Source organism: Apium graveolens, unplaced genomic scaffold (genome assembly GCF_009905375.1).
Source record: "Apium graveolens cultivar Ventura unplaced genomic scaffold, ASM990537v1 ctg24, whole genome shotgun sequence".
Classification (NCBI taxonomy): domain Eukaryota; kingdom Viridiplantae; phylum Streptophyta; class Magnoliopsida; order Apiales; family Apiaceae; genus Apium; species Apium graveolens.
The window spans coordinates 126675-140729 of record NW_027417638.1 but is presented as its reverse complement, the minus strand read 5'-3'; the positions used below and the strand labels follow the sequence as shown (position 1 = coordinate 140729).

Below are 14055 nucleotides of genomic sequence, written 5' to 3'. Positions count from 1 at the left end.
TTTGATATTTAGATACAAAATTTCCATTCCCAACAAAATGAACCAAAAAATGTGAAAATCAAACAAAATGAACCAAAATTTGTGAAAATTAAACAAAAAATTGTATTGTATTCCGTTTATTACAATTATCACAATTTTATATTAATATTTAACCACTTCCGGTCACTCGAAAACCCACACACAAGTCATCAACCGGTCCCGACACATGAAAAGTAGATCACGCGCATCCTCTTATGGTGCATTGATTAATTAATTATTACTAGGTTAAAACCCGTGCGATGCACGGATCTCACAGATTTTTTTTAATATTATATAATTTTTTTAAAAAAAATTGAATTCAATTCCTAATTTTGTTCATTTAAAACTCTATATGATATGAATTCATAATAATTATATCAGTAGACTTGTATATTCATAACTTTTTAGAACATTTAAACTTATTTAAAGTGATAGCATTGGTAAGGGGGAAATATTATTATAACGAAATTATTATTTTATTGAGGGTAAAAATATAATATCTCCATTATGTCGGGACCTTAAAAAAATATTATTTTTAGCATGATGATTACTTAATTGATTAACTATAATTCTATAAAAGATATTTGAAAGAGACAATATTACTGATTGAACAATATAATTTTATTGATAATTCTATATGTATTTTAAAAAAAATAATATTTATGTTTAAATTAAAATTTGAATTTTTAGTTCACATCAATAGGATACGAATTATACTTATTCTAATATTAATTTGATTTATCTCAGATCAGTGGTTTACATTATTTTATTTTAACCCGATACCCAATACACCGACCAAATCAAACTAATTATTTTTAGTTTAATTTTAATTTTTTTAGAGTCTAGATCAATAAGATAATTTTATTTTAGACTGAATAATTAGTATATATAATTTTATTTTTGTTAGTCGAATTATATTTTTATTTTAGTTTTGTGTTAGTCTGCATCAATTATATAATGTATTTTTTTATCCTAGATAAATAAAATATATTAATTAATTTATCCAAGTTCATTATATAATTTTTTTTGGAGGATTGCTAATATTATTATTTTATCTTAACCTGATTCACATGATATATCAACTAAATCTTAATAATTATATTTATTTTGCTTAAATTTAATTTAGCCTGAAGTAACAAATTAGAATAATATAGAAGTCGATATGAATTACAATATGAATTGGTAGAATAAGTTGAATTTAATATAAATTATAATGATATAGAGTTTGATATAAAATAGAATTGAAATTGGTAAAGTAATAGATGAAGTTGTCTACAAGATCAATTATAATTAGAATTGTTCGACCCAATAATTAGAATTTAAATAATTAAGTAAGAGTAATTAAGTAATTTCAGCAAGTACCGACCAACCGACTACCAAATTTTTAATATTTCGTCTATTATAATATAATATAGATGAGAATATTAGTATAACAAGGACTCGAATCTGAGTCATTTATCGGTCCGAACTCTGATACGATGTTACATAATTAGTGGGCATACGAGCAATACCAATTGGTGTACAAATTCAAGTTTGTTAATATTGTCAAACTCATCAGTAATACTAATATATTATTGTTTTGTTCTGGGACCGTACTTTTTGACATATTTCTTATCAAAATTTATTATAACAATTAGCATTTAAAGTTGTCAAAATATTTATATACAAATATAATTAAAAATAAATATGAAAGTACATGTTTTTAGTAGGTCACATGACATCATTTTTATTTTTAGGAAAGTGCCGAATGAAGCTAAAAGTTGACAATTTTGATCGGCATTCCTCCCACGAAGAGCCAACAAGAGACACTAAAAAAATTTTGATCGAATTGTCATAGTTATTTTATTAAAAACATGTGACTGTCGTGATTAAAAGAGACAACTAAACTAAATCGAGAGGTGAATCAAATTACATCTTATTCGCCCGTGCGATGCAAATTTTTATTAATATTATTTCATAAATGATTAATATATTATTGATGAAATTATTTTTTCCATATTAAAAAAATATTAATATAAAATATTTTTTTAATATCTACTTGATTTTTCTAAACTAAACTAAAACATTCATTTCAAATAAACTAGATATTAACCGGTACCGGCCCGAGGACTAAAGTAGTAGATTATTATTTTAAAGGGAAGTCTCGAGGCCTAAGCTGCAACTGACAAGCATCACGATTTCCAAGACACTCAAAGCATGTTTGAGTGTGTGTTGTACACGTACACCTACTTCAGAGTTCAGACAGAGTCCTCTTCTCACGCATAAGGCAGTGTTTGTTTTGTAAGAGTTTATTGATTATTAGAACCGGAGAAGAACTGGTGAACTTAATTCTGAGTTCTGCTAATCACTATGAACATTTGCATCTTCCAACAATTTGGTCCCATTATTTGCTGGCAATTTATGTCGTTCGTATACTTTTCGTATCGTGTACTTTCGTGTTTTGTGTAGTGAAGAACAAACACATATCCGACCCGTTTAGCATTCGTGTACTTAAGGGTAAACACATATCCGTAACTCATCGTTTCGTGTATAAAAATAAATAAATAAATAATTTAATAAATATATAAAATATTATATAGTTTGATATAATTTTACATATAAATATTTATATATATATTACAAATATATATATTTACATATAATTGTATATTTTTGGATATAACTTTATAAATATACATGAATTTTATGTATATATACATATAATATTATAGTAATATGTATATTTATATAAATGAATATACAAATATTAAAAAAATTATTAAAAAATTTATTATTTCGTGTACTTTCGTGTCGTGTCGTGTATCTAAGGGTAAACACATATCCGTACCCGTTTAGATTTCGTGTTCTTTTGTGTCGTGTACTTTCGTGTTCGTGTACCAAAAAGCTGAACACATATCCATTTATATCGTGTCGTTCTCGTGTCGTTTTATCATGTTGTATACCAAATTGCCAGCTCTACTGGTACGACTGCATTAACATATTCTTTTGATCTCATGTTCTGTTTTGAATGACTCAGGGATTTCTACTAATATCAAGGAATTCATCTTTCTACTCAAAGTTTTTGACCAAGTGGTTGTCACTGCAATTGTCAACAATATATTCTTCCGGTCTTCATCGTTTCTAGAGTTATGCTTGAGGCAAGTAAATAGAAAGGAAGGATGGATAAATATTGTGCATTCCAAAAATTTACCTACGAGAAGTTAACTTGTATAACATCTAAAAGCAGGTATGGAAAAATAAATCAGTACAAGTACTATCTGCATTCTGTTTTTTAAAGTTACAGAGGACAAAAAAATTAACATCTCCGTGTAAGAAAATAAATGCACTCGGTTCAATTGCAAATCTACTTTCTTTTGTGGACCTTTTTTGTCCAAAATTCAAGGTGGAAATCATTTGATGTAATTCCGTTCCATTTTTTATATTTTCTTTTATATGTTTTGTTTGTGTTTTATCCGAACAAAATTAAAAGCTGATTCTATACATTAATTGACCTCTTGCTCAAATTTCATTCTTTATATGTAGGCATCACTTCTCATAAGGAAATGCTCCATCAGCCATTTAACTTTTGGAGTTGAGACGGGAATCAACATTTGGCTGGTTCAGACATTCGGGGTTGTTTCGTACGTCCCTTCAAATCAGAGGTTATGATGATGAAGTATTTAATGGTAATATGTTTTTATGCAATCATGTCCCTTGCCTTAATAGTTATGTTCTCACTGTTGAACCAGTATATTCAGACACGTGAGTTAGGATTTAGTTATCCCTTAAGTGGGTGTATTGCATAAATTTTAGACCTTGAATTGTAGACTTAACAACTATGTGAATATATTGAAATAATTACGACACAGATGGACGGGTTTGTTAAAACACTTCAGAGTTTGGTAAACCCTTTTAGTCGGTGGATTGCATTAGTCTTGTAGCTTGAATTGCTCGGAGATCCATACAGAAACCCCCTTGAAGATAGGATATTAATATTCCACTGTAAGTGACAAGCACACGTTATTTTTAAGTAAAAGGTGAAACAATAGTTTGCTTTGTGCTCATCACATGGTCACGTGGTTGCGTTCAATTAGTAGAAATCCGGACAGCTCTTTGATATGTGATGTTGATAATGTTGTTTACCTTATTCATGCAATGTGGAATTTCTTTTGAATTCCCAAAATAATGAATAACCATATGGAACTTGGTAATTCTAAGAGGGGCTTGTATAATTCTGTATATAGACGTGGGTTATGTGGATTGGCGATTCTAGAGTTTTTTGTAGCAAGGTGAAATTATGTGCAGGATGTACTGATTGTACGCTTGAGAATTATTCGCTGCTAGCTTTCTTTGTGTAATCTGTTAGCTTGTGACAAGCTGTAGTTCAACCTAATGCGTATACTGTCACTGTAGTAAAGGATCGTGACAGAGCCTTAAGTGCCTCTAATCTGCCCGTACTTTTTCCTTGTGCAAGTACCTGTTCATATTGCAGCCTATAACCTGTTAAGCAAAACTCTGCTTTACATAATTGATTTGAATAAAAATGATTAATAATGTATATTTGATTCAATGCAGCAGCAAGGAAGCAATTTGTTACGTATACAAAAGTTTAAAGAACGCTATTAACGGTGAAAAACATAAGTGGGCATGAATCTGGTAAGGGCGCAAAGTTAGCTAAATTGAAAAAGTTTTGTTGTGTACAGTGACACTTCTTAAGATACTATTTAACCTCCATCAGTGTTCAACTTGTTGGAGTTGATAACGAAAACAAGGATCGTGTTGATTGCTAAAGATTTATCTCATTGGATCCAATAGCAGCTTAATTAGATAGGCATTTTACTTTTGATTTATCTCGAAACTTAAATTCACAAGCATATCGTATCCGAGCCGGCTTAAGAATCCAGGAAGGAAACCTCAATTTGTGCAACTAGAAACCTTTTGATCTCTTAATTGTCGGTCGTACATTTAAAAGAAGGTGACTTCATGGCTAGGTTCAAGAGGTCATGATATAAAAGGCTTAGTGCATGTTTCTAGATTTCACTTATAGATATGGTCCATTTAATATCTTGAATTTGAGAATTAAAATTCTAATTCTGCACCATTTAGTCGATATGTCAAAAATAAAGGACTAAACTAGGAACTGGCATATTGTGCGGTTAAGAATGGGCGAGTGCATACATAATTACTCTATAGAAGTTAGGAGGATGTGTGAGTGCATGCAGGTGCGTAGTAACTTTATAAGTATAGGCCATTGGTCAGAAGTAGTTAAAATTAGTTGTTACTATTAATATAAGTTATAACTAGTAAAGTAGTAATAGGTATTATATTAAGAGTGATTGTATTTTATTTGTATTCATCAGTTTTATTGAATAAATTAAAAATAGTGGACTCTAATGGCCATTTAATCAGTAAGGAAATCTTGAAGTACGTTTTTTTTCTGGTTGGTTGTATCTTAGCTAATATTTTACAGTTAACCGATATTTTTCCTATGTATTGTGATTGTAATTTTTTTCTAATTTTATGTAATAATTTTAAAAAATATATTCGGGGATCTTGGACTCGTAGTAGGTTTCCTCCAGCCCTGATTTCATGGCTAGATTTTGAACGGAAAGAGTTTTGTAACAAAACTATGGTCCATTTCCTAGATTTGATTGGCAAAAAAATTTGGACCATTTCTCGATTTGTGCGTGTCATCCTTGCGCAGGGGCCATGCTAATCTTCTCTGTATCGTTCCAATTTTATCAGATGTCCCCGAAGGGACAATGTGTATAATTAAACTGTTATTATATAAAGAATAAGTTAACACTATTCTTGGCCAATGTGGGAGGTTTTTAAAAGAAATCAAGTGTATGCCAACATGAAGGCTTTGAATCTATAATTGTGCTCATGCAATGCTTGATGCATTAGGTGTTATGGATAACAAAGCTGCGCGAACATTGCGTTCCTATGGGATTGTTATGGCTTAAAGTTTTAGCAGACTGTTCTTTAAATTCTAAGCTAGTCACTGGTTAGTTTCCGTTTCCTGCTTATAATTTTTTCTTGTTTGATGTTGTGCTTAAACTTTTCGTTTTGTTGTGCTCGTCTTTTAGTACAATTTATTCATGACATCGTACAATTCATATAGATCAGTGACTGGTTGACGTAAAAGGAGCATTTATTAGGTTACTGCAATTGATTCAGTAGGGATAAAATTATCAAAACTGACGGCATCATTTTTTTTCCTTTATAGTGTTGAAAAGCTGTAGTAAACCAAGGACAGAAGTGCAATTTCTAGAATCAAATGGTCTCTATATCGTACTGCCTGAAGTTAGTCTGCACTTGTGTTGCAGGACATTCACTGCAAGCTGAAGCTGAAACATTCTCAGGTATCCCATAAAAAATAAATGTTGGTATTATGCAACCTTTTTTATGATTCTCATTTCTTGTGGCCTATTTCTTGTTTCTTGCTCTTTCGTTTTCCTTATTGGGAAGACTAAAAATTAGCTAGTTTCTTAGATATTGTATTCATGCTAGAAGCCTTATCTTAAACTTTTTTTTATGTCCAGTTTACTTGTAGAATATGATGAGAAGTTAATATTTTGGGGGTTATGAGGAGGAAATTTAGATTATTATCAGTTTGGAGGGACTAATGTATTGCTAATAAATAACTTAGGCATCTTGCCTTGTATGCACAACACTGAGTTCAGGATTTAAAGCAAGAAACTGAGATCACACAACATAGAAGTGTGCGGCTCATTCCCCGTCAATAGTTTGAGATCGCCAAAACAGATGGCACAATTTTGAAGTGCCTGTTTAATTCCCTTTCTGGTGCATTCATGAGAGACAGCACATGAACATGACAACATCAACTGTGAGCTTAAGTCGAGTACGTTGCTAAATCCAGTGAAAAGGCAGGGAAAGAAACATAACAATGATGATGCACATCAGGCTGAAAAAATGACAACACATGCTCACCAGCAACCAGCATTTTAAAAAAAATAACAAAAGATGGTTGTTGGGTTGAGTGGCTCATCAGGTGCTAATGGACTTGCCAAGAACATGCATGTTATCCTTCCACCGACAGGAGAGGGAAGTTATCGCTGCTCAGTGGAACCTGCCTAGCGCAGTGCCTTCCCCTTTAGTGACCATGAGGTCCAGGCCTTCGCCCAAGACCCATGGTACAACTCCATACTTGAAATGGGCATGCTTGTGAATTACTCAGCAGAGACCGACCTTCTGAACCATGCCAATCTTCAACCATCTCAAATCTCTCACATGAGTAACAGGCCCCCGCTACAAGGCCCAGATGTTGTATGTGCTGAATCTCCTTTAATATAATGAACCATTTATGCTTTTCTTGAAACGATGTGGGTCTTCTTGTGTTTCTTACCTTTGAAATAACTTAGAATACATTCGTTTTTAAGTAGTTCACTGTTATCGTAAATTATTAATACAGTAATTTTAGAAAACGATAGAATTGAAAATGAGGTACACTTGATCTTCACAATCTTCACAAAATGCTAAGATATCCTAAACATGTGATGCGAAGTTAGTTCATATTCAATGTTGATGGATGAGCTCCAAATGCATAGGATATTTAAGTCTGTCCGCATGAATTATGAGATGTTTGCATATTACGTTTTTTTAATCTCTTTTTCAACGGTAAAAAGTTAAGACTGCAGAGTGCAGAATATTGAACCACATGAACTCCTCTCTTTAAAGGGTGAGATGTTTAGATAAAGAATCTTTTCTACTCTCTCTACATGAACTGCTTAGAAATTTTTGTCACCACTTGAATGTGCAGACTTGGTTTTACTCACCTCCTTAATTGACGTTACTTTGGTTTGATTTAAAATATGTTTCATCCGTCCCTCCTAGAGGAAGACTGCTAAAAAAATATATTGAAGTTAAGAGTTGTGTGGCTTTACCTGTGTTTAGAGGGAGACAACGGGGAACTACAAATATGTGTTGTTACTAGATGGACCAATGGAGATTTACACATTGCAGTAATTTGGTTTATAATCATGCATTCTAGTCAGGCATGATTGATAAATGAATAGAAGGAAGGAGTATGAAGACCAATTTAAAGAGAGTAAGTGACAAAACCAGGATAACATTTAACGCAACACAAACTTTAAAACTATATTGGCAGGGGGGCTGCGCGAACGCAAGCCACCCCCAACACAAATTATGATGTAGACTCCACCACTTGGGTAGATCTTAGACGAGCACCCCTCCTAAGTGCAATGGAGGTCACTAATCTAGGCCATGAGCCTTCCTGTTCGCTCATTGACAATTCTTTCTTACAATTTCTACAAGCCTGGGGCAAATTTATAATGAACTACTCATTATCTAATGCAGTTTTTATAATTCTGATCTTAGATTGTAGGAAGGCAACGAAAAGAAAGGCCCCTTCAAAAATAGGCATACTATAAGTGACGAGCACACGGTATTCTTTAGTAAAAAGCGAAGGAATAGTTTGCTTTATGTAGAGGTGTGCTAGACAATGTTTCAAAATATTTTTGATGTGGGTTACCATACGAACACTTGCACTTCGCAGTATATTGTCTTTTGGTGCTATTTAAATATAAAAAGAAATAGTTTAGTAAAAGTCGAAAGAATAGTTTGCTATGTGCTCATCACATGGATGTGCTTAATTAGAAGGAATCCGGTCAGCTCTTTGATATGTGATGTTGGCGACTTCTCAAGTACCGCGCAACAATAGTCAATAGCTAATTTACTCGGCTATTATAAAGAAATTGGGGCCAGGAAACCTATAACCTCTATTTTATAAAAAGATGAAATGCATTACACTGTAGTTTAGTAACGTATTCAGCTTGTTTGTTTTTGTGCCGACAGGCTATGGTTGATGTCTCCCCGAGAGGTTGAATGCACATGGAGAAATGATCAGGCATGCTTCGAATTGTGCTTGCTGTTTTGACCATCTTGGTTAAATGTTCTAGTGATTTTAAATGTTGTAATGCAGTCCATTAGTTCTTCAATAAACTATTCTATATTTGTCGTATTTAGGTGCGGTTTGAGCTCATTTTCTTTGCTCTAAATCCTGACTTAGTGTTGTGGCTCCTTGGAAGGAATGGGACATACGAGGCAGAGGAGATGCTGTAGAATATGCTTAGAAACGTAATCCATTTATAGCAAACATTCTTTATCGCAGAGACGGGAACCTGTGGCCTCAGTCCTGAGGTAATTCTGACAGTTGTATTATGCCTCATTTAGTTTTGGGATGATGAAACCTTTAATGAGTGCTAGATGTAGTGAAGAAAATGAAGCAATTATTCTTCAAATGACTGATAAATGAGCAATATACATTTGTTAAACGGTCATTAATTAATAGCAGTTCTTGAATTATCCAATATGTAGACGATAAGTCATGTTAGAACTCTCATACATGAACCATGTTGGGGCCGAGTTAAAAATCTGGTCAACTTTTATTGTTAGAGGAGCCATTCCTTATATTGGTATGGTGACAAGGGGATTTAAAGATACAATGTACTTGTCAATCTGTTGCAGGGCTGTTGTTACTTGGCATATAGTTATTTCAATCTCTTATAATTCTTTTTATCATGTTCAGAAACTTCCGTTGAATGTTTAATATCTTTCTTAGAACATATACTCATTTATAAGGTAGTCATTTTTGTCAAAAAAATTAACATAATGTAACTCTGTAAACTTGCAGAGTTACAGGAGCATTCATATTGTCTGATGAATAGATTCGCGTTGGCATAGCACATAACAGGACTTTCAATTGAACAACTCATCGTCTAACTAAGAACGTGCATGTTGATTGTCCTGATATCTTGCGAGATAATCCATGTCTTTGGTACCAAAGAAGGTCATGCAAATTTATCATATCTCCTTTCTTGATTTTTTTTTTCTTCCTCTCAGGTGGATCAACCTCCCCTGCATCTGATTCATCTGACTCTGAAGATAGTCTCAACATATAACTGCAAGTCGAGAGACAGGAACCTACAAGTTAGATTCAAGGTTTAAGTTAAGAACATAAAGTAGTCGTAGAATCATGTACTTTGTGACTTACGTTTGGATTCTTTGTTTTGAATCATATATAAAACATGCGCCAATGATGTTGATACAACTTACCTCATTTACAAAGCAGTTTAGCTATCCTAGATACAAAGCAGTTGACTTGCATAAATATAAATTACCGTCGCATGCTTCATTAAGAAACCGATAACAGTAAAGTTATTATCGCATACTTCATTAATAAACCAATAACAGTTAAAAATCATTCTTTGATACCTGCAAACACTTTGCGGAGACATCAGAACAACTTCTTCGAGATAATGTGCTTGAGCCAATCAGCCTTGATTCCTTTTGCAACTTGTCTGAGGTCTGAGCTCTATAAAGGTAAGCATTTTTTCTTCAAAAATTTTGACTTATCCCAGTAGTTCTTCTGATCATATGTGTAGCAGACCATAAATTGTGAAAAAGGAAAAAAACTTGGCAGGTTGAAAATTTCTGAGCAACAGCAAGGAAAAAAAGGTTAAGATCTGTCAGACAACTGCAAGACCACCCCAGCCAGGAAACCCGGCTGAGAATGATCCTCTACTTCTCTCCATGGTGCAGTGAAGAATCATACTGCCGGTCAGAACAAGAAGACAACCACAGCTCCGATCTTGGATGCGAGGAAGCTGGACGCGGCAGCAGAACCAGTGGCGCTGGAGAGAGTGGCGACGGAAGTGAGACAGTCAATTCAGAAGACGAGGATTGAGAAGAAGATGAGTCAGGCCGAGTCGGCCAAACAAATCAATGAGAGGACTCAGATTGTTCAGAAATATGAGAAGACCACAGAGCGCTGTTAATTACGCTCTAGTCTTGCAATACAACCAAGTGCAAGAATTGAATTATTAGAGGTGATGATCAGTTTTCTTCCCCCTTTGGTATCTTGAGTGCCCCTTTGAGTGCCTTCCTTTTAATATCTTGAGAAACTCTATCCTTTCGGTGTCTAAACCATAAGAATTGAAAAACACAAGCACATTTTTACCAGCAAGTTGAGAGACAGGAACCTACAAGTTAGATTCAGGAATTAATTTAAGCACGTAAAGTAGTCGTTGAATCGTATACTTTGTAACTTTACATTTGGCTTCTCTGTTTTAAATCATATATATAACATGCACCAATGATGTTCATACAACTTACCTCAGACCCATCTTCTTCATAAAAATATATGGCTACCACCTTGTCTTCAAGAGTGTGAATAGGTACCTGCCAGTAGTAGGAGTGCTGTTAAAGAGATTGCATAACTTCATTCAACATGTACATGCATAATAACATTTAACACAATGAATCAGGGACTAGGATTTCGAAATTATGTTCTCTATTTAGTAAATAAAATTTCCTTGTCTCCTTTGTTTGATATCACATAATCACGTTGAGGAGAGGCCAGAAGAGACTGCAAAGACGGCTGCATTGCAATTGCATCATCTTCTGATTGCAAAAATTGTATCCTTTCATCACTGAAAGGATACCCCAAGGATCCATAAAGTTCAAGAATATAATTAGCATCATGACATTGCTGCAAAACCATGCATGTCGAATCAACAATCAAAACAGTTGGATTATCCATTTGATATTTCGGGGAAACCTTTTCTTTTTAAACTACTCTCAGATGGTATATCTGATAATGGGATGGCCGTCCATGGTCTTGGGTTCGATTCCGCCTCACCCGAGAATTATATAGAATAGACGCTCAAATTGCAAGGCCATGAGTAAAAAAAGTGTCTCTAAAAACGGAATTAAATTGAGACGCAGGGAGTATATTATTAACAAAACGAATTCAGATAAATTCAGAAAATAAATTACAAGTACGTAAACATGACGTACATGTTGATTATCTTGATATCTGACGAGATAATCCCTGTCTTCGGTAAATAAAGCAAGCACATAAACTACAACAAGTAAAATAAATTGAAATTCAAATTATGTGAAAGAAATATAGAATAAACAACCTCCAATACGGGAGACCTGCAAAAAAGAGAAAACATAACGATGATTCGGTATTGAAGATAAATTTGGACAATATAGACAATGGCTTAATGATCCCGACATCTATGAATATGATATGAATATGATGCTCCCAAAAATTTGGACTACTTGAGTAGTTGTCCAGAGGGTTTTATTTAAATGGGCTAGGAGAATTGGAGAATACTATTAAAGTAATTATACAACAACGGGGAATATCTGATTGATTGTAGAATTAGTTGATAAATCTAAAATTATCTGTCATTTATTTAGTTGATACATATAAGAAGTTGGATGTAATTTCTTTTTGTCAACTTATATGTTATAATTAAAAATGATTTATTTTGATATTAAATTAAGACTCTATTTGGGATTGTTGTTAAAAATTGATGTGTTGTTAGAAAAAATGTTGCTGAAAAAAGTGTTGTTGTAAAAATCAGATGATTGTTTGGTAATTTTTTTATAAGTATATATGTTTTGATGCAAAAAATTAAAAATAATAATGTTTTTGGTAAGGTTTGATGGTGAAATCAGCATCTGATTCCCGCAATAGCTAAAAAACAGCTTTTTTAAAAGTATGGGGGCACTTGTTTTCTGGTAACACCCGCTTTTAGCCAAAAACACTTTTCCGAAAATTAATTTTTAAATTTTACCAAACAGTATTTTAATTGCTTTTCAGCGAAAAACTGTTGTTGTTGTCTGCAACAACAATATCAAACACACCCTAAATATGTCATCTTTAGAGTATTATTCCAATACAAATTAAATTAAAATATAAATAATAAACCTCTGTAAATCACTAATTTGCATACTAAAAATTATTAAATATAAAAATAAATTATATATTAACAATTTAGTGGCAAATAAACACAAAAATAATCACGAAATTACTTAGAAACGCTAAATTAGATAATACTGATAAGTAAATGAGTCGTGACACCGTCATAAATATATAAGTGTATTATTTTATAGAGAAAATTACAGAATTCACCCCTTAACTTTGGCCGAAATTCAAAGTTGTATATCTGTTTTGAACAATTGCAAATTGCATCCCATTACTTTAAAACTCGTTTCACGTTGCACCTCTTTTGTAATTTTTCGTCAAATATGACCGTTAACGTTAGTCAATGGGGTAATTTAGTACTTTCATAATTAAAACATACTTATATCTTTTAGAAAATTGCATTTTATATCCCTTAGTTTTGCTCCAAAATCAATATTATACACCTATTTTCATAATTTGCAATTTGCATCCTTCTCTTTGAAACTCGGTACAAAAAGCACCTCTTTTGCCTAGTTTCCTTTATTGGGCAGGGGAAAAATATGAATTTCAGCTTGAAAAATTAATTAACAAATATTTATATGTTCTAAATTGTGTTAAAAATGAATTTTACATATATTTTATATTTTTCAATTTTTGAGTCATAGTTTCAAATTTAGTTTTTATTACAGGGTGTTAATTCCAAAAATTTATAATTCACTAAAATTAATTTAAATTACATGTATATTAAATTTTAATATTAAATCAATTGCATGGATTATTTTTAAATAATGTGACGTTATTATTTTTTTAATGTAGGGGAAGAATTCATTATTATAAATATTTTTAGCTTTTTCGAATTATGACTACAAAATTTATTTAAAATTTATATTAAAATTCATATTTTACCCTCATTATTTTAGTTGTAACTGACAAAGTGGTGCATTTTGCATACGAACTGGAAGTTAGGGGTTGCAAGCTGCAATTACTATTCAAATACTAATATACCAACTTTACCATTCAAACACTTAACGTTAACGGTCATATTTGATGGAAAATTACAAAAGGGGTGTAACTTGTAACGGGTTTGAAAGAAATGGGATGCAATCTGCAATTGTTCAAAACAGTTATACAACTTTGAATTTTGGCCAAAATTAAGGGGTGCATTTTGCAATTCTCTCTATTTTATAATCACTAATTATAACTATATCAATTAATAAGTGATCATTGATTTATAATTTTATTCTAATATTAGCTTCTATTTGATGGCTAGCCTATATATTTGTAAAACTTATATTGTTCGATTTGTTAAATATATT

At 32.4% G+C, this 14055-nt stretch overlaps 3 long non-coding RNA genes, 2 other non-coding genes and 1 pseudogene across 5 annotated transcripts; 2 read left to right on the top strand and 4 right to left on the bottom strand.

The window, feature by feature from the left end:
- Positions 1-3950: 3950 nt before the first annotated feature.
- LOC141700466 (U5 spliceosomal RNA) lies at positions 3951-4071 on the bottom strand (annotated as a pseudogene).
- A 1566-nt stretch (positions 4072-5637) lies between these two features.
- LOC141700454 (uncharacterized) lies at positions 5638-8892 on the top strand. Its single transcript, XR_012566348.1, has 3 exons — positions 5638-6004; positions 6227-6362; positions 8836-8892. It is a non-coding gene; the product is annotated as an uncharacterized LOC141700454 (long non-coding RNA).
- On the bottom strand, positions 5656-5758 carry LOC141700467 (U6 spliceosomal RNA). The gene has a single exon (XR_012566356.1). It is a non-coding gene; the product is annotated as a U6 spliceosomal RNA (small nuclear RNA).
- LOC141700463 (U1 spliceosomal RNA) lies at positions 8127-8289 on the bottom strand. The gene has a single exon (XR_012566355.1). It is a non-coding gene; the product is annotated as a U1 spliceosomal RNA (small nuclear RNA).
- A 118-nt stretch (positions 8893-9010) lies between the features above and the next one.
- LOC141700452 (uncharacterized) lies at positions 9011-11131 on the top strand. The gene is made up of 3 exons (XR_012566346.1): positions 9011-9180; positions 9674-10362; positions 10463-11131. It is a non-coding gene; the product is annotated as an uncharacterized LOC141700452 (long non-coding RNA).
- Positions 10890-12106, bottom strand: LOC141700451 (uncharacterized). The gene is made up of 3 exons (XR_012566345.1): positions 11839-12106; positions 11155-11220; positions 10890-11021 (listed from the first exon to the last, which is right to left on the bottom strand). It is a non-coding gene; the product is annotated as an uncharacterized LOC141700451 (long non-coding RNA).
- Positions 12107-14055: the final 1949 nt, after the last annotated feature.